General features: G+C 47.5%; 1 protein-coding gene and 1 pseudogene across 1 annotated transcript in view; one reads left to right on the forward strand and one right to left on the reverse strand.

Annotated features, from left to right (window-relative positions):
• LOC119950988 (interferon-induced protein with tetratricopeptide repeats 5-like) overlaps positions 1-27,582 on the reverse strand; it is a 999,792-nt gene that overhangs the window by 684,591 nt on the left and 287,619 nt on the right. The window lies entirely within an intron of this gene.
• On the forward strand, positions 735-27,541 carry LOC119950959 (annotated as a pseudogene).

Consider the following 27,582-nt stretch of genomic DNA (forward strand, 5'->3'; position numbering starts at 1 on the left):
GACAGAATAGTCATGTTACAATACAAGCCAAGGTTTCGGGTCAAAAGACTAAGGGCGTGATTCTCCGTTGGCCGACGCTAAAATTGCGAAACGCGATTGGGCGGAGAATTGGTTCCGATGCCAAAATCGCGGCGGGCGGAAATTGACGCCAAATCGCAAATCTCTAACACCTCTTCAGTGCCGCCAATATATACCAGAACGCATGTATAGTAAGCACCATTTAGATATCATTAGCAGGCCAGACCCGGTATTTTCCAGGGCCTCTGCGATTCTCCTCCACCGATGGGCTGAGTTCCTGATCGCTTGGTTTACTTGTGATTATTAAAATCGTGACACCGGCGTAGTGGTTGATGAGGGAGAGAAAGAGGAGGTATGGCACAGAGAGGAGCGACTGTAGCTGAGCAGCCTGACTAGAATTTCCAGATGTTGGTGTTACCGACACCGGGATCAATTTATCCTGGAAAAGTCATTGAAGCATCTCCTGCCTGTGGATTCCTTGTGAGAATATGGGGAATATTGCAAACAGGAATAGGTGAGATTAATCAAACAGGTTGGGCTTGTTCATTGTTTCTGTGTTTTTGGCAGGTCAATGGATCAATGGAAATCTGGGAAATTATAAACAACAATCCCAATCCCTGGAGTGATGGTTATGATTTACGTAGCTGTTTCCGTTTCTATTCTCAGACTCGTGGTATAATTAACCTGGAAATTAGAACACATCAAGCAATTTTCATCGACAACTCGCCGGTGCAGCTAAAGTTTAAGAAGTAATTTGGCTTTCGAGCAGCGTTATGAGGTAAATTTATTTACATTGTGTGTGTTAAACGATTAGACGTTGACTAGCGGACAAGGAGCTTGTTTTCTGAAGTACAATAGTTTAAATTACACGAGAGTCGAAACAGGAGAGTGGGATTATTTGTCACAGTGAGTCTTACAGATATGTATATACTGTCACACCGAGACGAGTGATTGTCAGAACAAATTAGACACAAAAGGCAGATCTATTTATAATATTGGTTGCAATTCAATGAGATAAACAGAGTCTGCTTTCGGGCGGGTTCAGCAGGATGTTCCTCAGTGGCTGCAGTGGCGGGAAAAACTCCCCTATTCAACAGCACTTTGCCTGTTTTTTTGGCCTCAGTTAGGAACGTCCCATTGAGACTGCACTTTAGTCACTTCCGGTACTGACCCAATGCAGGAAGACTACTCACGGATCGGAGGGCCATTTTTAAAGGGAGCCCCGATCTTTCGACTCTCCTCAGCGACCCGACCATGGTTTCCCCCCCGCCCAATGCCCCACCCCCCCACGGGGTCCTCGAGAACCCCTCATCCTTTTTTATAGAATTTACAGTGCAGAAGGAAGCCATTCAGCCCATCGAGTCTATGCTGGCACTTGGAAGGAGCACCTCACTTAAGCCCATGTCGCCTCTGAAGGGCATGGCACCCCAGGCTGACCACTGGCACAGGCAACCTGGCACTGTGGAACCTTGGCATGACTAGCCTTGCACTGTGGCAATGCCCCTGCCAAACGGGCAGTGCCATCCAGGCAGTGCCACTGCCAGGTTGCCCGTGTGGCACTGCCAGGTGCCAGGATGGCAATGCCTAGTTGCCCAGTTTCCAGCATGAGAGCCAGGTTACCATGTTGCCCAGAGCCTGACCACCTAGGGGTCTCCAATGGCCTGGGAGACCCCTCAGGTGTTGTTATGAGTAATCCACACTTGTGTGGACCAGTACTAAACAGCGCCCGGTCAAGGCAGTCCCGGGTGCCGGGAGAATTGGCGCAAACATATTGAAATTAGTCTAATGACTCATTTAAATATGCTGATCCGGATCACGCCCAGCGAAGGTGCGATCCAGATCATGCCGTCTTGTGAGGGTCGGTTGAATCTTGGGAGACGTCTCAAGCATCGCGAATCTCGCCAGAGGCGTACTGCGAGATTCAATGGTTTTATCGTGTCACCAAGTCGGGCGTGACGAGGCCGGTTAATCCCGGCTATTGTATCAGGTAATATTTTAAGTACAGTAAGTCTTATTTTCCCAGCAGATTTTACAGAATATACAAAGATAAACTTCAATTCTAAACTCTCATAATGTGGAATCAAGCATTCTGTAAATAACCGCACAGATATGATGAATCACGGCTATCTGGAATTAATAACTAATTATTCATTATTAAACTGTGGGCAGCTGATCTTGATGAACTGACAAAATCAGTCAGCACTGTAATTCCCAGAGAAACGGAGAATACATCGGGGCGTCACAGTGGTTAGCACTGTTGCCACACAGCAAGAAGAACATGGGTTCAATTTTGACCTCAGGTGACTATCTGTGGAGTTTGCACTTTCTCCCCGTGTCTGCGCGGGTGCTCCGGTTTCCTCCCACAGTCCAAAGATGTGCAGGTTGGTGGGTTAGCAACACTAAATTGCCCCTTAGTGTCCAAAGGTTGCGGGGATATTGGTTACGGGGATAGGATGGGGATGTGGGCTTAAGTAGGGTGTTCTTTCAAGGGCCGGTGTGGACTCGATGGACCGAACAGCCACCTTCTAAACTGTAAATTCTATGATTATATGATTCTACATTAGACTGCAGGATTCAATTGACCATCTTGAATCTGAATTTGGCTCCAGAGTCACTCAGCTGGTCAGCAGATGCTGGTGTTGAAAACCTTTTGGAATTCCTTTTCATTTAGACTTACAAAGCCATTGTGCAGACTACATGGGGCAAGTCCCTGACCCATCACCATGATTGCTCCTAAAACTAATTCAGATTCAGTCCATGTACCCCAGAAAGGGACAGACTAGATCCACACTGACCAGGACAGGCATTGCACCTGATCTCCCACTTGATCCAATGTGTGATCTTTGCCAAAAGCCCAAGAAGCGGCAGTTACTGTTGCCTGTTTCCAAGACTCTGCTGCCGGAGAGTCCTGCTCTCTGCTCCAGTGACTGTTCTGCTGTTTTAGTCTCCTTATCTTGCACCCACTCTTCATTAGCAATTGCTATAAACACAGTAAATATTATTCATCTGGAAACAAATACCTTTTGTTCCTAATCTCCTGATTTATGTTTGATAGTGTTTGAGGATATTAACAATTAGATAAAAAGATAGACTTCTAATCACCCTCTCTTCATTAGCAAGTGCTATAAGCAACAGTAAATATTATTAATCTGTGAAACAAATACACTTTTAAAATACATGAGGCGGGATTCTCCTATCACCGACTCCGAAATCGGGTTCGGCGATAGGCTGGAGAGTCCCCATTTACGCTGGAAGCGGGGTGGTCCGGTATTTGTGAAGTTCCGCCCCCTGAAAAATGGCATACTCGGGGAGTACACCACACACCGTATGGACGGCCTCAGGATGCCAACTGAGGTCATCCCCCGAAGCTCCTCCCCCGAAGGGTCAAGCCCCCAACGGATTCGCTCCATTCGGAGACCTCACCTGGTGGCTGCGTACTGAGTCCAGCGCCGCCATAGTCGAGAGGGGGTGGGGAGGGGAACTATTCTGCTGGAGGGGGTGGGGAGGGGAACTATTCTGCTGGCAGGATGGGGATTTGGCGGGGACTGGGGGGGGGGGGACTGGCGGCGGGGGTGGGGGGGGGGGGGGGGGGGAGATCCAGGCCTGGCGAGGCTGGTTACAGGGGGGGCAGTTTTTGGCAAGCTGGGTCCGTGTGCGGCTGGTGCCATGTTGCACGGCACGGCTGCCGCAGGCCGCCATTGTGCACATGTGCGGCCACGGAACAGGCCATTTCCCGGCCGTATCTGCAGGTAAAGCCGGGGGCTATACGCTGCACGGCTGCTAGCCCCCTACCGGACAGAGGATCCGTGTGGGGGCGCTGCCGTATTTCTGGTCATCAGACGAGGCGGATCCTGCGACATAACCGCAGGATTGGAGAGTCAAGTCCAAAGTGTCTTGTTCCTAATCTCCTGGTCTATGTCTGATTGTGATTGAGGATATTAACAATTAGATAAAAAGATAGACTTGTAATGATATCACATGCTGCCCAATCTCAGAACATCCAAAGAGTTTTACAGGAAGCAAAGTGTGTTTCCAAGGCTTTGCCACTGTCGTGTTGTGGGAAGCGCAGGTGACAGTTTGCACATAACAAGCTGCACAATGTGATGCTGACCAGGTAATCTATTTTAGTGATGTTGGTGAAGGGATAAATACTTGCCAAGACAACGGAAAGAACTCATCTGCTCTAATTCCAATATCACCATAGGATCCTTTACATTCTCTGAAGCGGTTAGAGGGAGCCTTGTTTGATTGACTAATCCAAAGGTGCCTCCAACCATAGAGCACCTCCCTCAGTGCGGCACAGCAGTGCCAGACTCAATTATTTGACCAGGTCTACGGGTTGGGGATTGAGCTGCTAACCTGCTGAGTCAGAGTTGAGACATGCAAGTTCACGGATGGCAGGATGGTGGTACAGTGGTTAGCATTGTTGCTTCACACCGTCAGGGACCAGGATTCGATTCGCGGCTTGGGTCACTGTCTGTGTGGAGTCTGCACGTTCTCTCTGTGTCTGTGTGGATTTCTTCCAGGTGCTCCAGTTTCCACCTACAAGTCTTGAAAGACGTGCTTGTTAGGTGAATTGGACATTCTGAATTCTCCCTCTGTGTACCCGAACAGGTGCCGGAATGTGGTGACCAGGGGCTTGTCATGGTAACTTCATTGCAGTGTTAATGTAAGCCTACTTGTGCCACTATAAAGATTATTATTATTATTATTAAAGAAGGGCAATGATGACTAAGATCAACTCAGAAAAGTTGGGAACATTGCCCCCAGCCTTCATAGTGCAGTATTACTGGCTTTGCACAGCTCTATGGTTATTGGGCACTTTCAGTTATTATTTCTGATCAGGTTTGTGGTTGAAAAAGCAAAGAAAAGTGGGCATAGTTCCTGATGACCACAGGCTATTTTTCCCTTTGAGTGGGAGAGCTGGCTGCTGGTGATTTAATCTGAGGATCACCACACCTCAGGCAAGGAGCAAGGTTCAGAAGGCAGGGCCTTCATAGAATCACAGAATTCCTACAGTGCAGAAGGAAGCCATTCTGTCATGCCGTAAATTCACTGTGAGACCATGAGAGTGAGTGAACATTAGGCTTTATTAACCATGAACTCGCCTGCCAGAGTCGGCTGTACAAATGAGTACCACCCACATGTGGCCAGCCTATATCTGGCCCCGGTGAGGGTGGCGTCAGAGGCGGAGCCCACCAGGATTCCAGTACAGTACCTGGAAATAGCTCGCATCACTTCCAGGTCATAGGTCACAATAGGTCACATCACTATACAGGCAGCTGATGCATTAGGTGAATGCATTCACCACATTCACCCCCTGTTAAAAAAATCAAGTCCAGCGGGGGTGACGTGGGTCATTAAATACTCCTGTCCGGAGGCCGGATCTTTCTTTTGGACCTCCGCAGCTCTGGTAATGCAGCGGGAACGGTTGTTGCAGGTGGTGACTCCAGGGGTGTTGTGTCTGGAGATTGAGCCTCAGTCCGGTCTGTCGGAGACGGTTGGGGGTTGGGGGAAGACAGGGGGGTGGTGGCAGTGCCGGTGCGGGACAATACAGACGACCCAGGGTGGCATAAGGGGTGCAGTTGGTGGAGGGGAGGGGCCTTTGAAGTCGATACTTAGGCGCTCAAAGTGCCAGTAGAAGTGCGGTTTGCACTCCGTGCAGACCTGGCAGTCCCTGGTCATTGCCTTGACCTCCTCAGTGGAGAAGGGCAGGTTGCGGGCCTTAATGAAGTGGGTAAGCCAGGTGACCCCCGGGTGACAGAGGTCATCATGGATAGCCCGAAGTCGGTCATCTTGCACGCTGGCGTATGTGCCATGAGACAGGGCATCTGGGGGCTCATTCAGCTTCCCAGGACGATACTTAATATCGTAATTGTAGGCGGAGAGTTCGATCCTCCACCTCAAGATTTTGTCAATTTTTTCTTTTGCTCCGTTGTGCGTTGCCAAACATGAAAGCGACCGACCGCTGGTCGGTGACGAGGGCGAACCACCTACCGGCTAGGTAGTACCTCCAGTGCCGCATGGCTTCCACTATGGCTTGTGCTTCCTTCTCGACTGAGGGGTGTCGGATTTCGTAAGCGTGGAGGGTTCTAGAGAAGAATGCTACTGGCCTGCCCACCTGGTTGAGTGTGGCGGTCAGTGCAACGTCTGATGCATCGCGCTCTACCTGAAAGGGGACGGACTTGTCTATCGCTTGCATTGTGGCCTTGGTGATGTTGGCCTTCATGCGGCTGAAGGCCGAGCGGGCCTCATCCGTCAGGGGAAAAGTGGTGGTTTGAATAAGTGGGCAGGCTTTGTCCGCATAGTTGGGGACCCACTGGGCATAGTAGGAGAACAGACCCTGGCATCATTTGAGGGCCTTGAGGCTGTGGGGAGGAGGGAGTTCCGTGAGGAGGTGCATACGGTCAGGGTCAGGCCCTCGGATTCCGTTCTCCACGACGTAGCTAAGGATGGCCAGTCGGGTTGTGCGGAAAACGCACTTCTCTTTGTTATACGTGATGCTGAGGGATTGGGCGGCCTGGAGGAACCTCTGAAGGTTGGCGTCATGGTCCTACTGATCATGGCCGCAGATGGTGACATTGTCCAAGTACGGGTATGTAGCCCGCAAACCGTACTGGTCCACCATTCGGTCCATCATTCTCTGAAAGACCGAGACCCCGTTAGTGACACCGAAGGGGACCCTGAGGAAGTGGAAGAGTCGGCCGGCTGCTTCATAGTCCACAACCATCCGGTTCTTTTCCCCGGTCTGGATGACCAACACTTGCGTTCTCCAGTGGCTGTTGCTGGCCTCGATAATCCCTTCACTCAACAGTCGCTGGACCTCCGACTTGATAAAAGTCATGTCAAGGGAACTGTACCGACTGCTCCTGGTGGCGATGGGCTTACAGTCGGGAGTGAGGTTCGCGAAGAGCGAAGGGGGGGGGGGGACCTTGAGGGTCGCGAGGCTGCATACCGTGAGGGGGCGGGGGTCGGGCTTCGGTGATTACATTGGAAATCTAATCCGAGCAGTGGGTGGGGGGGGGGGGGAGCAGAGGTCGGGGAGGACATAGAGCTTAAAACGAGCATACTCTACACCCTGCATCGCGTGATTAGCGATACAGTACCCCCGGATCTGGACCGAATGGGAACCGGAGGGAAGGGAGATTGTTTGTGATGCAGGGTAGGTATTGAGGGAGCGGCGCCTTACCGTGCCGGGGTGGACAAAGTCGAAAAGTCAGGGGGTCTCGTGCCCGTTGACCCGGACGACCATCATTGACTTTTTCAGATGCTTTGGCTGTGACTGGTCAAGGGTGACTGCCCCAAACTGTGGGTAGCCTGTGTGGTCGACGGTATCACAAGATGGCGGCCCCCATGAGTCGCACGTGTCTGGCTGGGGCGAAGTTGGTGACCAAGATGGCCACCCCCATTGGTTGCACGTGTCGGTCGGTGCCGGAGCAGGCGGCCAAAATGGCGGCCCCCACGAGTCGCACGAGGCTGAAGACGCGTCTGAATGGAGCGTTCCGGGCAGGCACGTAACCACATTGCGAGGTCTGCGGGTCCATGGGTCGGGCCTGGTGGGTTTTTGATTTCTGGGCCTTATGTCGGCCCAGACAGACTCGAGCGAAGTGTCCCTTTTTCCCACAGTTGCTGCACGTTGCTATGTGGGCTGGGCAACGCTGTCGGGGGTGTTGACCCTGGCCGCAGAAGCAGCACTGCGGTTCCCCGGGCTGGGCCGGCAGGCGCGCGGCACAGGCCTGTGACGTAGTCGGGTCCGACGGGGGCCGCGATGATTGTGTCCACGAGGTGTTCGCTGGGCCCGCGGGGAATACACTGAGGCTCTGGTAGGCCACCTCTAATGAGGTAGCTAGCTTTACCGTGTCCCGCAGAACAGAGGTCCCGTTTTCCAGCACGTGCTGCCTGAAGTAATTCGATCGGACCCCAGCCACATAGGTGTCCTGAATCTGTAGGTTCATGTGTTCCTCCGCTGTCACATCCCGATAACTGAAGTTCCTCGCGAGTAGAGTCAGGGTTTCCAGTACTCGTCCAGCGATTCTCCGGATCGTTGGCGGCAAGTAGTGAGAAGGTGGGGGGTGAACACCTCGGCTACGGGTTTCACAAAATGTGCCTCAAGGGGTGCGACCGCCGCCTCGTACGTGGCAGCTTGCTTTGTCATCACGGAGATTCGATGGCTCACCCGAGCGTGGAGGAGTCGCAGCTTGCAGGTTTCCGTGGGAGTCATTGTGGAGGAGTCGAGGTAGGCCTTGAAGCAGCAAAGCCAATGTGCAAAGATCTCCTTGGCCTTTGACCCGCGCGCGTCGAGTTCGAGCTTATCTGGCTTTAGAGCGGCTTCCATGGTGCTGTCGATGGTTAATAAATTGTTATACCGTCAGTTCACTGTGAGACCGTGAGAGTGAGTGAACATTAGGCTTTATTAACCATGAACACGCCTGCCAGGGTTGGCTGTACAAATGAGTGCTACCCACAGGTGGTTGGCCTATATATGGCCCCGGTGAGGGCGGAGCCAGAGGCGGAGCCCACCGGCATTCCAGTACAGTACCTGGAAGTAGCTCGTATCACCACTTCCAGGTCAAAGGTAACAATAGATCACATCATTATACAGGCAGCTCATGCATTCGGTGAATACATTCACCACACATTCCCATCGAGGAAGCCCACCAAGTCTGCACTGACCCCCTGAAAGAGAATCCTACCTCGGCCACTCCCTCACCCTACCGCCGTAACCCCACCGAACCTGCACATCACTGGACACTAAGGGGCAATTTTTAGCATGGCCAATCCGCATAACCTCACATCTTTGGACTGTGGGAGGAAACCTGAGTATCTGGAGAAAACGCACACGGACACGGGGAGAAAGTACAGACCCCACACGGAATTGAACCCAGGTCTCTGGCACTGTGTGGCAGCAGTGCCACCCATATGGAGTTTTTCATGAATAACCTCAGCCGGTGTGGGCATTGAACCCATGTGGTTGGCCTTGCTCTGCAGCACGAGCCAGCTTTCCAGCCAATTGAGATAAATCGAGTAGTCTATAATGCAAAGGAAACACTGCATGAGACACAATGGGCTGGATAACTTGAAAATGTTTTCAGTGTTTGTTGTGATATTGTATGTATGGTGTTGTAGGCAATGGCATGTAGCTCAAAGAAGCTGCACAGTTTCAATACAGGGACATCACCATGTGTAAAGCTGGAGGGTAGATAGTGCAGCCTCCACGTTAGATGTTCGCTATTATCTGTGATCCTTACAGTCTGTGACTCTGTATCAGTAAAACGCAATATTTATACCTTATGAGTCAGGCATATAGTCAAATAATCAACCTATTTAACTGTTCGGACCTGGTATGGATCAAGATCTGCAGAGTTGTGTATGTAGCTGTTGCTAGCAATAAATTTCATATATTGCCTGGAGAAAACCATCCTGAATATTGCCAGAATAACATAAGCAAAATACTGTGGATGCTGGAATCTGAAACCCCCCCAGGAATTACCAGAAAAGCTCAGCAGATCTGGCAGCAGCTGTAGGGAGAGAAACCTTGTCATCTCAGTACCTCACTCAGGATACGTAGCGTACAGACTGATCCATTGAGGTCCCCATCAACACCCTGAACATTTATAGTAGCAGCAGCCCTCAAGCCACCATGACAACGTTACAGCCCTCAGGACTCAATATTCAGTTCAACTACTTTAGACTGTGACACTTCTCCTCCATCTTAACCCCCTCTGTTTTTATATCTCATACACTTTTGGTCTCAATGGAAAAACCCTCTCCCCGTGACCCCCCCCCCCCCCCCCCCCCACCCCCCAATCTGCCCCCGCCACTCCCTGCCACGCCTGGTCATCTGTCTCTTATTCTTAATGTTTTCGACATCTTTGCTACAATCTCTCCCGGCTACAGTTTACTATCCAACACATTCCCCTCTCTTTTAGCTCCGATGAAGAGTGAAGTGGACTCGAAGCATTAACTCTGTTTTCTCTCCCTACAGCTGCTGCTTGACCTGAGTTTTTCCGGCATTCTGTGTTTTCGTTTCAGATTCCAGCAGCCGCAGTATTTTGTTTATGTTATTGTGACAATGTTGATGATGATTTCCTCAATTCCCCAGCCTCTTGTACATCTCCCAATTCCTTCACCCACCACTGGTGGCCATCTCTTCAGCTGCCCGAGCTCCAAGCTCTGGAATCACCTGCCTCAACCTCGCTGCTTCCCTCACCCTCTCCTCTTTGACCAGGTGCCCGAATATCTTATTGCGGGTTCGCTGTCGGACTTTGTTTGAAGCGTCCATTTCTTTATATTAAAGATGCTACACAATGCAAGTTGTCGCTGTAAACTCTCAGGGTTGTATCATCTTCCAACCCCCCCCCCCACTGCCGGGATTGTTCCCGTACCAGCCTCCCCGGACAGGCGCCGGAATGTGACGACTAGGGGCTTTTCACAGTAACTTCATTGAAGCCTACTCGTGACAATAAGCAATTTTCATTTCATTTCATTCATAATGGGTGTTTGGCCGTGACCTCAGTGTGGTGCTGTGCAATTCTGCAGATTTTCTGTTTAAACTTAAATATTAACATCTGTAACTTTGTTTCAGAGTGCCCACAGAAGCAGGGCTGTGCCCCTTAAACCAAACTTGCAGAAGCTCGGCAAACAAAAACAGATTTCCTGTTCTTTCAGTGTCCCAGCTCATTATCCACACATATGATGTATTATTTTTCCATCTGCGGCCACCTGCCAATTATAATTTTGGCACAATACTCATTATTTGTGCTCACTGTGTTTCTCCAGAGACAGACCAGTGTTTCTGAAGAAGCAGCAAGATCTGGGATTGCAGGTCCTGGGCTGCACGTTGGACCTTTCCACCACTGGGGTAAGAAGTGCTCTGGAAAAAGTTCAGCTCCCCACAGATACTGACAATTCGATAGATCTTAAAGAATGTAACAGATCCTGTCGAATCGGCAATAAACACACACTGGCAATATTATCAGGCAAAAAAATGCACCTAATGTGAGAAATAAAATTGTTCAGAATCAACTGGATTATTATCAGATAAATAAAGATTCAATTATTGCTGTTTTATTTGCCAATCATTAAATCAGTTTCCTTTGGTTCTTGACCCTTCCATCAATGGGTTATAAATAAGGAGAATATGGTGCCCAACATGTGGTTCACACACAAACAACATTATATATTGAGGTGTGTCTCAGGCTGTGAGAGTCATTCACAGTTCAGAGGATATTTCATTAACATGCAGAACACAGGTTCCACTGTGTAACTGGGAGCCTGATTTAAAATTCATTGTTACTGTGCAGGTTTCCTGCATGTGGAGGAACATAGCAATGAAAGGGAGGTGGGAGCTGGCAGCTCCGCAAGGTAAGTGTATTTCTCAGCACTGTGTGGGCCATGAGCAACACTATTGCTCCATCTCGGCCTAACAAGGAAGCGTTTGGCTGCCCCTCTCCTGATTGCCAACCAATTTCCCATTGCAGTATCTCTCAGCACTTCACCTCACACTGTTTCTCTTTACCTACTCATTGCAATCTCTCTATCTCCACCTCACTGTGGCCTCTCACCCACCTCTCCACATAGAACATAGAACATAAAACATTACAGCGCAGTACGGGCCCTTCGGCCCTCGATGTTGCGCTGACCTGTGAAACCATCTGAAGCCTATCTGACCTACACTATTCCATTTTCATCCATATGTCTATCCAGTGACCACTTAAATGCCCTTAAAGTTGGCGAGTCTACTACTGTTGCAGACAGGGCGTTCCGCACCCCTACTACTCTCTGAGTAAAGAAACTGTCTCTGACATCTGTCCTATATCTACTACCCCTCAATTTAAAGCTATGTCCCCTCGTGTTGGTCATCACCATCTGAGGAAAGAGACTCTCATTGTCCACCCTATCTAACCCTCTGACTATCTTATATGTCTCTATTAAGTCACCTCTCAGCCTTCTCCTCTCTAACGAAAACAACCTCATGTCCCTGAGCCTTTCCTCGTAAAACCTTCCCACCATACCAGGCAACATCCTAGTAAATCTCCTCTGAACCCTTTCCAAAGCTTCCACATCCTTCCTATAATGTGGTGACCAGAACTGCATGCAGTACTCCAGGAGCGGCCGCACCAGAGTTATGTACAGCTGCAGCATGACCTTATGGCTCCGAAACTCAATCCCCCTACTGATAAAGGCTAGCACACCATATGCCTTCTTAACAGCCCTATTAACCTGGGTGGCAACTTTCAGGGATTTATGTACCTGGATGCCGAGATCTCTCTGTTCATCTACACTACCAAAAATCTTGCCATTAGCCCAGTACTCTGCATTCCTGTTACTCCTTCCAAAGTGAATCACCTCACACTTTTCCGCATTAAACTCCATCTGCCACCTCTTAGCCCAGCTCTGCAGCTTATCTATGTCCCTCTGTATCCTATAACATCCTTCAGCACTATCCACAACTCCACCGACCTTCGTGTCATCTGCAAATTAACTAACCCATCCTTCTACACCCTCTTCCAGGTCATTTATAAAAATGACAAACAGCAGTGGCCCCAAAACAGATCCTTTCGGTACACCACTAGTAACTGAACTCCAGGATGAACATTTGCCATCAACCACCACCCTCTGTCTTCTTTCAGCTAGCCAATTACTGACCAAACCGCTAAATCACCTTCAATCCCATACTTCCTCATTTTCTGCAATAGCCTACCGTGTGGAACCTTATCAAACGCCTTACTGAAATCCATATACACTACATCAACCGCTTTACCCTCATCCACCTGTTTGGTCACCTTCTCAAAAAACTCAATAAGGTTTGTGAGGCATGACCTACCCTTCACAAAACCGTGTTGACTATCGCTAATCAACTTGTTCTTTTCAAGATGATTATAAACCCTATCTCTTATAACCTTTTCCAACATTTTACCCACAACCGAAGTAAGGCTCACAGGTCTATAATTACCAGGGTTGTCTCTACTCCCCTTCTTGAACAAGGGGACAACATTTGCTATCCTCCAGTCTTCCGGCACTATTCCTGTCAACAAAAACGACATAAAGATCAAGGGCAAAGGCTCTGCAATCTCCTCCCTGGCTTCCCAGAGAATCCTAGGATAAATCCCATCTGGCCCAGGGGACTTATCTATTTTTACACTTTCCAAAATTGCTAACACCTCCTCCTTCTGAACCTCAATTCCATCTAGCCTGGTCGACTGAACCTCAGTATTCTCCTCGACAACATTGTCTTTCTCCAGTGTAAACACTGATGAAAAATATCCATTTAATGCTTCCCCTATCTCCTCCGATTCCACACACAACTCTCCACTACTATCCTTGATTGGCCTTAATCTTACTCTAGTCATTCTTTTGTTCCTGATATACCTATAGAAAGCCTTAGGGTTTTCCTTGATCCTATCCACCAACGACTTTTTGTGTCCTCTCCTTGCTCTTCTTAACTCTCCCTTTAGGTCCTTCCTGCATTGCAGCTGCTCTCTGTTTTCTTTATTTTCCTTCACTCTCTCACCCCCCATTTCAGCTTCCCTCTCGGTGCGAGGAGCACCCCCCTCCTCCCCCAGCCCGCCATGCTGTCCTCTCCTTTCCCCTCGCCTTGTGGTCTCTCTCCCCTTCTTATTGCGGCCTTTTCCAACTCCTCCCCATCACAGTCTCTCTCCTACATCCCAATAGTCGTCTGCATTCCCCACCCCATCATGGCCTCTCTCACCTTTCCTACTGCAGCCCCTCTTTCTTCTGCCTATCACAGTCTCTACCCAGCATTCCCCAATCCTTCACCTTCCTCCCGTCAAATCTCTCACTGAAAGTCTCAGGTTGAAAGATCCTACTGGTTTACCCTCTTTCCCATTGGCCAGTTTGTCAATCTGGTTGGCTGCCTGATGGGAAATGGGTCAATTAAACGATACCAGAATTCTGCCATTGCATTTGACCAAACCTGCCCCTCCCCAGCCTGGGTTCTCGAGGCATTTTCAGCCTCCTCCTCATCCTGCACACCTGCCTGTAAATTCTGGGATCTTGTGAGGTGAGGAGAGATGCAGACTTTAGCAAGAGATTGGAATTCAGGCTATTGGAACTGGGTGAGGGGAACAATGAAAAATTGGGAAGGCCAAGAATGGATTCGGCCACCTGAGAGTCTGGAGAGTGGTGGTTAAATCAGGGAGATGGGCACAATGCAGTACAGGAGGAAAGAAAGGGACATTGGGAATGGGAGCCAAGAGATTGGGTTTTGGCAAGAGTGATTTGTTTGCGAAATGTGGAATCAGTAGCTCATTTTGAAATGTGCTGAATCTTTTAATCCTTTTAAAGATGTTATTTAGATCACTCTTTCCAAAGTGAAGGAAATTCAAACCAATATGGTGAAAGTAAGTAAAATCGCCATAGTCTCAAATGGCCATAGGCTGCCCTCTCCTTTGAGGGAGAGAACTGACTGGTGGTGATTTAACCTGAGGATCAAGGGGCAAGCTTGAGAAGGTGGGGCCTTCATGATAACATTAACTGGTATGGGAATTGAACCCACGTTGTTCAACTCACCCTACATAACAAACTAGCTGCCCAGCTAACTGAGCTAAACCTGCCCTCAATGGGCCAAATATGATGCCACTTGACCTCATAATTTAACCTTTTAAGTGCTCAAATGCTTGTAATGAGTTTGTAACCCCTCCGAGGACAATACATAATTCTTGGGATTTGGTGTCTGTGAAGATATGTGAACTACCATCTGTGTATATAATATAATAACCAAACTGTATGTGAATATTAGTGCCTGTATGTAAACATTACAATTCTAGCATCTAACCACAGGTGGCGTGACGAAAGGAGAATGTTACTGGAACATAGACACATGTGAGGCAGAACATGGATAGCAGGCATCGTGCCCAGTTGCATATCAAGTAGCTCCTCAGTTAAGAATAATTAGTACTAGTTAATCATAGTTATTATCATTTAGCCATAGTATCCGACTGTAATCTTAGTAGACATAGAAACCCTTTGTTTTTTTAAATTAGTTAATAAGCAGTTTTGTTCATTTACAAAGCTGTATGTTCTCTGATCACTTCAACCACAAAGATAATGTATCAGCATCCGTGCATGCAGAGAGTATTACATGGTACCACGGAGTAAGTGTCAAATGAGTGCAGTTAGGAAAAACTAGTTACAAGAAAAACTGAAAAGGACAATTGGAGGCTCGACAGGTAAGAGATCGGCTGCGAAACTCGAGACGACCAGGTGAAGTGAGATGGAAGCACTCAGGACTCTTGGCCCACTCCTCACGACTGGTAATGTAGACACCAACTGGAATGCTTTTAAACACCAATTTACTCTTTGTGTGGAGGCCCAGAGACTCCAGGAGGCCTCAGATCACAGGAAAATAGCCCTACTGATGACTAGCTGGTCCCCAGGCAATTAACTGATCTAACACGCTCCAATTTGACAGGAAAAGCTACGATGAGATAATAAACACAGATGCAAAGTTAGCACAGGCTCTGAATAATAAATCCGATCAACGGGCTAGTCTTCCACAGACAGGGAACAGAAAAGAGGATTCCACTGAGCGGATGATGGACCAAGAAGATACAGGTGCCTTCGAGAGACTGAAACAATACACAATTTTCATGTCGGAAGTCGACAAGCACAAGAGAATTTTCAAAGGAAAACCAGCAAACAGTTTCAAAACAAAACTGGTGAGCGATTTCAATGGAAAAGCAGCAGAAGCTTTCAAAAGAAAAGCAGAGACGTCTGACAGTGATTTCACGAGGAGAAGGTTGGAAGCAAGGCAGAAACATCAGTCTGGGAAGGTGAAACACAAAAAAGGATGGATCCGAAGAGGACAAAAGAAACTTTGAAAAGCTCAAATATAAATCAGGGCAGCACAGTAGCACAAGTGGCTTCACAGCGCCAGGGTCCCAGGTTCGATTCCCTGCTGTCTGTGAGGAGTCTGCACGTTCTCCCCGTGTCTGCGGGGGTTTTCTCCGGATGCTCCGGTTTCCTCCCACAGTCCAAAGACATGCAGGTTAGGTGGATTGCCCATGATAAATTGCCCTTAGTGTCGAAATCGGTTAGGAGGGTTTACGGGGGTAGGGTGGAAGTGAGGGCTTAAGTGGGTTGGTGCACACTCAAATGGGCCAAATGGCCTCCTTCTGCACTGTATGTTCTATGTTCTAAATCAGATGAGCAAAGTAAAACGGAACCACTTACTTCAAATCTTAATCGGGAAGTTGGGCTGGCAGCAAAAGCCTGATATAGACTTTTAAAAATGATGAACATTTAAAATTTACATCCATAAAATTTGAACCATTTAAAATTCATGTATCTCTTAATAGTTTATTTGCGCATGTCGGAGATTTAACAATCATCTTGAAACAGAGGAGGCTATGATGATATATGAACTATCGTCTGTGTACATAATATAATAACCAAACTGTATATGAACATTAGTGCCTGTTTGTATACATTACAATTCTAGCATCCGACCACAGTTGGAGTGATGACAGGAGAACATACAAACATGTGTGAGGCAGAACGTGAATAGCAGGAGTGGATAGCAGAAAGACGACTTCACAGGAATCCAAGAGACAGCAAGGCCCTGGTGTTCTTGGGTTCTTGCACCAGTTGGATGGGGAGAAGGGTAAAGCTATTGGATATTTTGAAAAGGCTTTGGAGTTTGATCCTGCCAATTAAGAATATCTAAGTGCTGTTGGGGAATTAAAATAATAACAATAGCAAATCTCTTTACAAACAGTTGCTTGGTAGTAAAGAACTTGAATGTTGCAGAAAAAAGAGACATGTTGCTGAAGCTTTTTGTTTTGCACTCATCAGGACAAAAGCAAAAATGCCAAATCTCAAAAGATTGCAACAATGTATCCTCCACATATTTGAGCAGTGCTTCTTTTTATTTCACCATTGGAAGCTTGGGGAGATGTTGCTACCTCTATGGAAACCCCTCAGCCAAGCAGAATTGACTTGGGAACCGATCAACAACTTTTTCTCCAATAGTATAAATATAATGGTCTAAAATTTTGTTTTCTTACATTTTCCCAGAAGAGTGCTGATGTGCTATCAATTGTACTAAAGACACAAATGGGTACAAGAGAGGCTTTATTACAGTTAGATGTTTATCCTCCGACTGCAGCTGATAGAATGGCTGTTCAGGAGAACTCATCCATATTTATACGGCTCCTTGTGGGCGGAGCTAGCGGCAGGGGCTACCGGCGAACCTGTAGTACAGGTACCTCTATACATCCCCTAATACAAGCACACACACAATTACTCAGTGGATCACCACAAGTGCAAAGCAAAATGTTTCAGGAAAGGCCGATGTCAGGTGGGAAAAACAGCTTTGAGGCCATCAACAACAACGGCGGTTTTTTCCACCATATAATCCAGGGCTTAGAAAAAAAACTGCAGTCATGCGTTCCACAATATATCGCTGGCGGGCGGCCTCTGATTCAGCCCCCGTGCCATCATGTTAGTGACTCGAAGACTAGGCGCCATTTTATAAAGGCCACCCCAGCACACAGCGAGAAAACTAGAAAACAGTCTTCACCAAGATGCATCCCCTGGTATCAAGCTGGCATCAAGCTAGCATCAAGTACTATCTGGCACTAGACCTGGCACTACTCTGGCACGTCCAGGCATTATTCTGGCACTAGCCTGGCAAGATCCTCTCCGCCCTGAAAGCTGCATTCAGTCCCGAGTTCCCCAGGGAGTACTACTCACCAGGTGCATGCCTGGCCTGTATATTTCGTTTCATAAAAATACCATCATATGAAGTTCTTTTTGGTCACAGACCCCCTTCCATGTTATAATAATTCCAGGATAGAAAATCGCCAGATCGCTTTCTGTCTAAAATTTAGAAAGACAGAAAATAGCTGCAGGAGTAGGCCATTTGGCCTTTTAAACCTGCACCACGGTTCACTATGATCATGGCTGATCATCCAAATTCAGTATCCCACTCCCGCTTTCTCTCCATACCCCTTGATTCCTTTAGCCACAAGGGACACATCCAGCTTCCTCTTGAATATATCCAACAAACTGGCCCCAATAGCTTTCTGTGGTAGAGAATTCTACAAGTTAACAACTCTCTGTGAGAGGAGGTTCTTCCTCATCTCAGTCCCGAATGGCTTATGCCTTATTCTTAGGCTGTGACCCCCTAGTTCTGGACATCGCCAACATTGTGATCATTCTTCCCACACCTCACCTGTCCAGTCCCATCAGGATTTTTTATGTTTCTATGCGATCCCTTCTCATTCTTCTAAACTCCAGTGAGTACAAGCCCAGCCGATCCGGTCTTTCTTCATCTGTCAGTCCTGCCATCCCGGGAATTAGTCTGGTGAACCTTCGCTGAACACCCTCAATACCAAGAATGTCCTTCCTCAAACTAGGAGACCAAAAATGCACACAATACTCAAGGTGTGGCCTCACCAAGGCCTTGTATAACTGCAGCAAGACATCCCTATTCCTATACTAAAATCCTCTTTTTATCGTATAATTAAGCATTTGTAGATACTAGTCCCCTCTGATTCTCTGGGGAAGATTCTCACATGAGTCTCCCTGAACTGCATCATACCCATCACCAGAGGTCTTCTTCCAGACATCCAATATGGTCCCTGACCAACTGGGGAACTATCAATATGATCTTTGTCACTTGACAAATTCATGAAAGGTTTCTGGAAAAATGCAAAGAGCTCTGTTGAGCGTTGCCTTTAAGATGTGACTATATACATTACTAAAAAGGCAATAATGTATGTATAGTATGTTCCAGTTTTAGTTTCACTTTTACCAAAGACAGCTTATAGTGCTGCAAGCTATGGAACAATTTAAGAATGTTTGATGTGCCTAGTTTTAATAAATGATCCCAGAATGTGTTTACTCAGTCCTTTATGAGTGATCGGTGCCTTGTGTCTTATACTACAAATAATCTTGACATATCGTTATAAGAACACAACAAAATCTACATGACCTTTCTTGATCTGCCAAAGGCATTTGACAAATTAACCGTGAAGCCCTTTGTTAAGTTCTCCAGAAACTTGGATGTCCAGCAAAATTTGTAAAATTCCTGCCAATCTTGCATGATGGTAAGACAACATCTGTCCTTTGTAATGATTAGAGGCAGAGACCTTTCACATCTGGAATGTCAGCAATGCTATGTGATTGCAGCAACCTCCATCACTATCTACTTCTGCCTGGTCATGGAACACATTTATGATGAAATTCCAAGGGTTCATTATTGAGCTTCTACCTGACAGGAAGATTTTTTCAGCCTTATTGGTAAGCTGACCTACCAGCATATCCACAATACAAAATTGAAACAAGTGCATAGTTGTGGCCCATACTGCAAGCAGCATTCAGACCGTGGCCGGGATTCTCCGCTACCCGGTGGGACGGGGGTCCCGGCGTGTTGGAGTGGCGTTTCCGCACCTTTAGGGGCCAAGCCCTCACATTGAGGGGCTAGGCCCGCGCCGGAGTGGTTCCCACTCCACCGGCTGGCGTGAATGGCCTTTGTCGCCATGCCAGCCAGGGCCAAAAGGACTTCGCCGGCCGGCGTAGGTCCGCGCATGCACCGGAGCATCAGCGGCTGCTGACATCATACCAGCGCATGCGCAGGGGAGGGGATCTCTTCCGCCTCCACATGGTGAAGACCATGGAGAAGGCGGAAGAAAAAGAGTGCCCCCACGGCATAGGCCCGCCCGCCAATCGGTGGGCCCCGATTGTGGGCCAGGCCACCGTGGGGGCACCCCATGGTCCCTTCATCCCCGGCTGGCGTGGCGCCAAAGGCCGTTCACGCCAGCCAGCGGAGTCGAAACCACTCCGGCGCGGGCCTAGCCCCTCAATGTGAGGGTTTGGCCCCTAAAGGTGCAGAGACTTCTGCACCTTTGGGGCGTCCCAACGCCGGAGTGGTTCATGCCACTCCGACACGCCGGGACCCCCCACCCCGCCAGGTAAGGGACAATCCTGGCCCATGTCTTCAACTCTGCATAGAAAAAGATGGGCCATCCATGCAACACCAGCAAGATCACGATTAGCCACCAGTATCCCTCCCTGGAACAAGTACTTCCTACTCCAGCTATCAGCGTTGATGGGAGACCTTAGACATTTTTGAACACTTCCAAGATCTGGGCAGCTACCTTTCTTAAATGGTTACCATCCAAGATGAGATGCAGCACACAGTCAGCTGTGTCAGCACAGTTTAGCAAACATTGCACAACTTGGTCTTCAACAAGAGATCCGTCTAAGAGGATAAAGGCATCGGTCTCCATTGTTGTTGTTGACACCAGCATTGTATATGGTTGTGAAATTGGGTCAGTTATGAAAAGCGCCTCGGTATGCTGTAGAATTTCCACCCGATACCAACCTGTGTTTTATGTGAAGTGAACTCGTGGATTAAAGTAGAAAACCTGGGGAGAAAGAAAAGAAAAGGAAAGATTGTTCAATCTGGGAAAAGAGCCAGCAATTTTATATTGAACTGGAGCCAGGTTTGAATGATAACAATTGGCCTTTGTTTGAGTTGGACTGTTTGTTCAGTAATCTGTGAAACAACATTCAGATGTTTAAAGCAAGTGAATAGTTAGGAGCAAGGAAATATGTGATCAAAGATTGCTGACACACTAATTCTCCAGCTTATTAACCAGGCCATGTGTAAATTGGTGTAGAGATAGGGAGGTGAATATGTGGCTGATGGGGTGATGTGGGAAGAGGGATGCAATTCCATGGTAAACTGGCATCCGTGCTGGGAAAAGAAGGTATTGTTCTCTCAGGACTCCACCGTAACCAGCTTGAGACTAGGGTAATAGTGGAAATGAGAAATAGGATGTTCACCAGAATTTTGAATTAGTAACGAGGGAGTAGGTCTCAGGTGGAGAAAGCAATAGGAAATATGTCTGTAAAACATAGAGCAGAAGCTCAGGTTACAGTGTGTGTCTCGTTCATTCTATAAACGCACCGAATATGAGGAACACATTGAATGAATTGCAATTGAAAATCCACCTTGGAGGGTCTGACATGATACCCAGCATGGCTGTAAGGTGATCTGGATTGGGAACTGAATATACCAGGATACCGGGCCTTCAGGAAAGATATGATGAAAGGTAGGAGGAGGAATAGCCTTGTCGATTAAGGATGAAATTATTACAATGATGCCGTCTGATATGATGAGGGTAAGTAGGCATTGAAGACAGAATGGATTAAGGAGGAGAACAGGATTTAAGACTTTAGGGCTGGATTTTTAGCTCCCTTTAAATGGGTCAAGGTGGCAAGTTCATAAAATCCTGCGGGTGGCCATCCTGACACCCACCCACCTGCCCCTGACCTGTTTGAAACTTTACAGGGGTTGGTGGGAGGTTTGCCTGCGCTGTCTGGCATTGGGCGTAGTAAGGTCCTTAACTGACCTCATCCAGCCCCCACCAGTGTTTTACCTGCAGCCTGCAACAGGGGGAAGTCCACAGTATGCGGATAGCCCCACAGCTTTACCTGGAAATGGAGGGTGGTGGAGGGAGCCTCTGTTCCGGGTTGCCTGAGCCCATCAGAGTTCTCCCCTCGCCCATGGTCATACTTCCCACTTTACCTTTCCCCTGGCCTAGGCTCCCGACCTCTCTCATGCCACTCATCGGGGTCTGCCAGCCTAGCCCTGGAAAAACTCTGGACTCTGGGTAAAACACTTACCTCTGAGTCTGGGCTTTCTCTGATTGCTGAGTCTAGTACAGGGGGACATGGGTCCAAAATTTCTGATCAGGCAGAATACTACTCACCTACCTGTAAAGGTTATAAAAGCTCTGACTGCTGATAGAGGGTCCTGCAGAATTCCCTCTGCGCAAGACCCCTCACAGGGAGCAGCAAAAAGAATCTACACAAAAACCGCACCCTCACTTTATATCACTAGTTGCTGTATTCTGATAGCGTTTAAACTTTCCCAAGCATTTCCCAGTATATAAATGAATTAATATTGAGTGAATGGGTGAGTATGTACATATGTAAGCCGTTAAGTGGCTGAGGTATGTAGTCAGGATGGCAGCTGAATACGTTTGTGGGTGGGTAAGTGGATAGGTGAGCCAGGGGTAAATGGATCAGGGAGGCGTCAGATCAGGTGGCTAGTCAGATCTTGTTAAAGGGGTGCCTGAGGTCAGAGGTGAGCGGTCAGGGGCTGGCTAGAGTGGGGAGCTGAGGGGTTGAGGAGGTCGAGGGGGTAGTTAGGTTGTGGGTTCAAATGAGTTTGTGCCGGTGCGCGGGGGGGGGGGGGAATGGTGGCCAGTGGGGCAATTGACAGGTTGAGGCGAAGTCGGGGGGGGGGGGGGGGGGGGGTTGAGGGACATGTCATCTGATTCGTTTCCCAGGAGCTAAATAAGGGCGGAATTTTCCAGCTTTTGGGATCTTCTGGTATTCTGGTATCATTGACGACGAACCTCCGCCCCAGGTTTCCAGGCGGCGGCAGCGGGGGGAGGGAGGTTTGATGGGGGGCGTGGGTTGATTCGATGGGAAATTCTATTGACAGAAGATCCTGCCGCTGGCGAACGGCTGGCCGCCTACCGCTACTGGTGGAGAACCAGGCAGTGGGGAGCACAGGAAATCCACCCATAGACGTTTTCTGCTAACATTTCCTGGGTAACTATTCAAATGAGTAAATCAAAACTCTCAAAGTCTCTGACACAAACTCCGATTTGGAGGCTTTTTCAGGGGTTTGCAGTGGAGTCAGGGAATTGTCCATCACAAGTTCAAACTTTCTGTGCAATTCCCAGAGAATCATAGTGTCAGAACTTCCACAACAATGATGGGTGCGAGAGGGACCCTGGCTTCCTTCTTGGGATAGAGGGGCAACTATAGTGAGCTCGAGAATCTCTGACATCCTCTGGAGCTGGAACACGTGGATGCTCACAAGTGTCCGCACCACGGAGTTGATTCCCTGAACCATAGAGTGCATGCCACAAGCCATTGAATGAACATCCCGTGGCATGTAGTGCATTTTCTACACCAAGGTCTCCACTGCGTCTGCAACATTACAGTGTTGATTTGGTTACCTCAGAATGCTGGCACAATCTCCTTCAACAAAATATGATGGGACTCCTCCAGTCAGCCTTGCAATCTGAAGAGTGATATGCACATTCCTTCCTGCTACTCCTGACTCTGCCCTTGGAGCTCCAGCAACTGAGGAACAACTGGGTCCAGAGGCATGTCATCTTGGGGATTATCAGAGCCCTGGCCTCCAGGTTGAGTGCCCGATCCCTGGGACGTCCCGTCCTCCATCTGGTGTGGCTCAGAAGAAGTGTGGTGTTCACCAGTTTGTTACCCCAAAGCCTCCTCAGACAAAGGAAGGAGATTCAAGTCGGCCACCTCTTAACTCCCACTTTATATGGTCAGTCTGAGGGCTGTAGTGGGGCAGACTTTGACTGCTCCACAAAATATCATACCCCTTTGGCTGACAAATCATTGACCGACAACTCTGAAATGCTGCTGCTTTGTTCCAAGCTCAAGTCAGCAACTTTGGCCCATTATCTCTCATTGCTGCCGTGGTCTTAGGCCTGTTACCTCACATGTTTTACTTGTTTCCAGGGTAACAGTTCTAAACATCCTACTGACAGCCAAGTGATTTCCTTATCTAATGACCACAGCTGGATAAATAAATAATGTGCCAGTAATTTCTGTTGGCAATTTCACATTTTGTTAATTGCATTAAGGGCAGAATGCATCCTGTACCCAACAGTTTTGTAAAACAGGTTTTAAGTTAATTTGTGCCAACTTCCTATCCCTGCCTTGACCAGTTTAGTTATTGTCTATTTGCTATTTGTTTTAGTTACTGTATAGTTGTTTGTTTAACACTTGTTTGCTCATTTGAAGAGATGATAGACGGCATGGACTCCTTCTGCACTGTACCGATTATGTGATAATAAATTTTAAAATCATGTCAAGATAGAAAATGATACGTCTCAAAAATATATGGAATACAATGAATGCAGTACATTAGAGGTTACAAAAAAGGTAAGGGGTGGGTCTCTCTACATCACCCTGGGTGGCCGACTCTGATTAAGCCACCCTGCCATCAACTTTTTTTATACAAATTTGGAGTACCCAATTATTTTTTTTCTCAATTAAGGGGCAATTTAGCGTGGCCAATCCACCTAACCTTGCACATCTTTGGGTTGTGGTGGTGAAACCCACGCAGACACGGGGAGAATGTGCAAACTCCACATGGACAGTGACCCAGAGCCGGGATCGAACTCGGGTCCTCAGCGCCGTAGGCAACAGTGCTTGCCATTGTGCCACATGCCGTTCTTGCAACTTCTTTTTTTGAAGATTGGGGCGCCATTTGTAAAGGCTGCCAGAAATTTACTTGGAACATCCCACCGCACCCCTACCCACCCTCCCATCACGCAACCGCCACACGGCATTGCATCCTGCGACTGCCTGGGCACTGACCCCTGCCCTGCATTTCCTCCCGTGATTGCCCAGGCATTGCACACTGTCCCCTGGCACTGTGGCAGTTTATTCATGCTTTTATGTCAGTGTGACGTGACCTCGGGAGATTTCTGCTCCTGTCCCCGAGCACATTCGGCGAAAGAGTGTAAAATCCCAGCCAGGTGATACATTCACATGTCAGGGGCGCTCTAATCCAAGGGATATGGTCATATGTCAGGAGCGTGTAATCCAGGGAATACAATCAAATGTCAGGGACGTGTTTCCAAAAATAGCAATTCGACGGATTTGTTGAAAGTGAAGCTTGAACAGCTTCAATGTCACTTCACATGGGGGCCACAGAAAGGAAACATTGACTTGGATGTCATGAATAGCATCTGTTTCTGGTGGTGTTGCTTGAGGTAAGAATGTGGGAAGTACAACTTTTTGTCCTGCCTCTAATAGTGCTGCAGAATCTTTAACACCCAACTGAACCACTACAAAAGCCCGATGCTGGCTTGATTTAACACCTGAGCAATGTAATGAAGGGAGATTTTCAGCCGGATGTGAATTCAACATCCGGGGCTGGTTTTGCACAGGGCCAAATAGCTGGCTTTTAAAACAGACCAGGCAGCCCAGCAGCACGGTTCAATTCCCGTACCAGCCTCCCCGAACAGGCGCCAGAATGTGGCGACTAGGGGCTTTTCACAGTAACTTCATTTGAAGCCTACTTGTGACAATAAGCGATTTTCATTTCATCGGCCTGAATTTTACAGGGTGCAGTCGTCATATCCTAACCCCACACCCCAGCTAAAGGTTCAAGAGGAGCTAACACTGAAACAATTTAACACTGGTAGCAGCATTAATTATCTTGAGACTTCACACTTCACTCGGAAGGAGGTCCCACCTGACAGAGCAGCCAGTCCATTGACAGGCCAGCAGCTCTGTAGACTCAGCAGTGTCAGGTTTGAGTGGAGCCAATGCTGGGACTACAGGCAGTCTCGGTGAGGAGGGGCCTACAGAGCAGAATGAGAAGGTGATGTACTGGGCAAAACCAATAGGCGATTGAGTACTTCAACCAGAGCTCCTCTTCATCCCATTGAGCATGGAGGTGGTTGAGATTCACTGTTCATTTTGTGAGAAACTTAAATGTCCTCCAGATAGTATATCAACTAACAGAAATGAGAAAAGTGTAAGCACAGACCAAGGTTATGAAGTAAATCCCTTTATTTTGCTGACATAATCAATGTGTTACCAGAGGTTTCAGGGCCATTGAGTACTGAGTCAGGACCAGCGCTTATATGATAAAACTAGATGGAGGGGCTGGAAAATAATTCAGTTAGTCTGAGATTAATTTTGATGGGTTTTTTCTCTTCCAGTGACCAAGAGAAGGATTTGTTGAAAGTGAAGCTTGAACAGCTTCAATGTCACTTCACATGGGGGCCACAGAAAGGAAACATTGCCTTGGATGTCATGAAGCAAAGATTAGAAGATTCAGTTCAGACGAATGAGAAATATCAACCCAGGTTTTACAACCAACTCGCTTTTGTAAACTGCAAGGAAACTGTGAGGAGGCGATTCAAAACTTAAAGGAAGCTGAAAAGTTCCTGAGGGAAAATCATGAAGATGAATTTGATAAAAGAATCGTCATCACCTATGGAAACTATGCCTGGGTATATTATCACATGGGACAACTGACAGGGGCTCAGTCCTACCTCGACAAACTGGAGAAGATCTGTAAACAATTTCCCGAAGCCTCTCGGTACACAGCAATGATACCTGCAGTAAACGGGGAGAAGGGTTGGTCACTGTTAAAGTCTTGTTCTCAATATTATGAAGAAGCAAAGGAATGTTTCAAAAAGGCTGTGGAGAAAGTTCCAGATAACATTGAATGGAATGTTGGATATGCGATTGTTCTTTCTCGTCTGGAACATTTTTCTGGAACCACAGAGAGTCGTGGACCCACTGAGTCAATGAAGCAGCTTAGACGTGTGCTGGAGTTTGATCCAAATCATGGTGAAGCCATGGTGCTGTTAGCTCTAAAACTACAACACTTCAATCAAAGTGAGAAAGCGATAGAATGAGTTGAAAAAGCGTTGCAGATGTCCCCTGATCTCCCACATGTGCTGCGCTATGCAGCAAAATTTTACAGATTAAAAGGAGATGTGGAAAAAGCTGTGGAGCTGTTGAAGAAAGGATTGGAAATGACCCCACACTCTACCTTCCTGCACCATCAAATAGGCGTGTGTTACAGAAATAAATTATTATTCTTGAATAAAAATTCACGTAGCAAAAGACCTGGTGATCCTGCTTTTCAACAGAGAGCTGAACTGATTGAACTGTGTAAGGATCATTTTAAAAAGGCTTTTGAACCTCGCCCATTAACATTTATTAGGGCACAGCTGCATTTTGCCAGAACCTGTTCATTAAATGAAGGATATCAAAATGTCGAGGAGATTTACAATAATCTCCTGAGATTGGAAGATATACGTCCTGAAAATAGGCAGGCAATATGGAGGCTGGATTATTTGAACTGCATCAGAAAAATTCGGAATCAAACGGCATCACCCGTTTTCTAGAAGGAATGAAAGTCGATTATAACTCAACGGAAAAGAAAAGGTGCCGTGAGAACGTGAAGTCAATTTCAGAAAGACAAATTTGCAGGAATCCAAGAGACAGCAAGGCCCATGGTGTTCTTGGCTTAATGCACCAACTGGATGGGAAGAAGCGTGAGGCTGTTGAAAGCTTTGAAAAAGCCTTGGAGTTGGACCCTGACAATGAAGAATATCTAAGTGCTCTTTGTGAATTACGCCTTTCCATCTCGGTCAACAATGACTTTCCCAACGAACACTGAACCGAAAGATGAATTAACACTCTCTAATCCTAGACAGTCTCTGGTGCCTACTTAACTTACATTTTGCTGAGATTTTTTTTATGGAGCATGTATGTATAATTTTGAAATTATCTCATTGTAATTATTCTAAATCTCTGTGTTTCATTCAGGAATATTAACCCCACTGATGAACTAAACAAATAATATTTATTCTGTTCTCCCAAGAGTTGTTGCTGGTATGGAAAGGTGGAGAGGGAGGGAAGACTAAAGGATATAAAAATAGGTTAAAATGGGCTAAAGAGAATAAAGCACAATGGCAGCAGATATTGATTTTCTAAACAGAGATTTAATTT

Source organism: Scyliorhinus canicula, chromosome 16, assembly GCF_902713615.1.
Source record: "Scyliorhinus canicula chromosome 16, sScyCan1.1, whole genome shotgun sequence".
Classification (NCBI taxonomy): Eukaryota; Metazoa; Chordata; class Chondrichthyes; order Carcharhiniformes; family Scyliorhinidae; genus Scyliorhinus; species Scyliorhinus canicula.